Source organism: Schistocerca cancellata, chromosome 9 (genome assembly GCF_023864275.1).
Source record: "Schistocerca cancellata isolate TAMUIC-IGC-003103 chromosome 9, iqSchCanc2.1, whole genome shotgun sequence".
NCBI classification, from domain to species: Eukaryota; Metazoa; Arthropoda; class Insecta; order Orthoptera; family Acrididae; genus Schistocerca; species Schistocerca cancellata.
Window position 1 is genome coordinate 478,101,173 of NC_064634.1, and position 1,573 is coordinate 478,102,745.

General features: G+C 42.1%; 1 pseudogene; it reads right to left on the bottom strand.

The window, feature by feature from the left end:
- Positions 1–227: 227 nt before the first annotated feature.
- LOC126102432 (5S ribosomal RNA) lies at positions 228–345 on the bottom strand (annotated as a pseudogene).
- Between the last annotated feature and the right edge of the window lie 1,228 nt (positions 346–1,573).

The window sequence follows — 1,573 nt, forward strand, 5'->3', positions numbered from 1 at the left end:
TAATAGCACATCCTTGCATCTTGATGGATGACCTCACAGCCATAGCCCATAGGCAGTATAGCAACTAGATGCGCGCGCTCCATCTTCAGGCCACAAGTGACCCATCGGAACCATCCGACCGCCGTGTCATCCTCAGCTGAAGATGCGGATAGGAGGGGCGTGTGGTCAGCACACAGCTCTCCCGGTCATTATGGTGGTTTTCTTTGACCGGAGTGCACCCCGAAAAATGGCAACAGCACATGGCGGACTGAATGGTCACCCATCCAAGTGCCAGCCACACCCGACAGCGCTTAACTTCAGTGATCTGATGGGAACCGGTGTATCCACTGCGGCAGGGCCATTGCCATAGCTACTAGATGCTGGCCTGTAATTACTCTTTTCCATCTCCTCAGGAGGTACACTAGACATGACACTTTCTTACATCCACTCTCAAGTATGTCTCGTTCATGAAAGTTTGTGGTCTGTTACAAAACTCAGTGCTTTCATAACTTCTTCGTGATCCTGGAATGTGTTTTTGCTGGCGCTAGAGAGGGACAGCCGGAGAGCTGTGCGGTGCTGGGGAATCAGGGGGAGCACGGTTAAGCAGGCCAGGGCACGACACAGAGTTTGTGGTGTGTTTGACACGTTTGCAAGACAGAACCTGACTTGTAGTGTGGGAACTGGACTCAGTCACATTACCCGAATCGAGTCGTGTGGCTTTGGTTTGGATCTGTAAACGATCTGTTTGTATTTTATTAAAAAAAATTGCGATATCCATGATTGGTTAAACTTTACCTCACATTATTGTAGTCTCCTTTTGTGAGCTTTACTGTGTACAGAATTTAATTAACTTGTGAATCACTTAATGCCTGTTTAAAGATTAATGTTGTTTGAATAGGGTTCTTGCCTGTGCTTGTAAGGATTCTTTGCTAACTTACCTTACCACAAAAATTTTAAAGATAATATTTTATTTCCTAAAGAAAAGTTTAATAAAAGCGGTGTTGTTACAAACTGTGAATGTTGCTTATGTGGCCCGGCCCTCCTGCCCAAGAGCAATTGCCTGATTAGGGTGGATTGACCACCACAAACAGAAAACAGAAATTTATACTGAATCATACTGGTGACCATATTGTTTCATCTTACTGGAGCACATTACAGTGTGGAGGGTCATAAGGATCCCTTCTGGGGCCTTTACTGTTTGTTAAGTTCATCAATGATCTCCAACTTCATACAAACACTGACAGCAAATTTATTCTTTTTGCTGATGACACTACTATTCTTCTTGAAAGTTGAACAAACGGTGAACTAGAAAACGAATTTAATACTGTACTTGGAGATATCTTACACTGATTTAAATTTAATGGATTAACACTAAATATCAAAATAGCTTAATAGTTTCATGCACCTCAGCAAGAAACTGAAGTAATTCAGTTGAACTGTGATAATGAGAATATTTTTAGCAATGTTATGAAAAGGATAGATTGCTATTCACCATAAAGATGATACTCTGAGCTGCAGACAAGCATAGTGATAAAATTGTTACTATCAGTATGGCTGAAATGGCCAAAGTTAGAGGTCACATGGTGTGATTCCT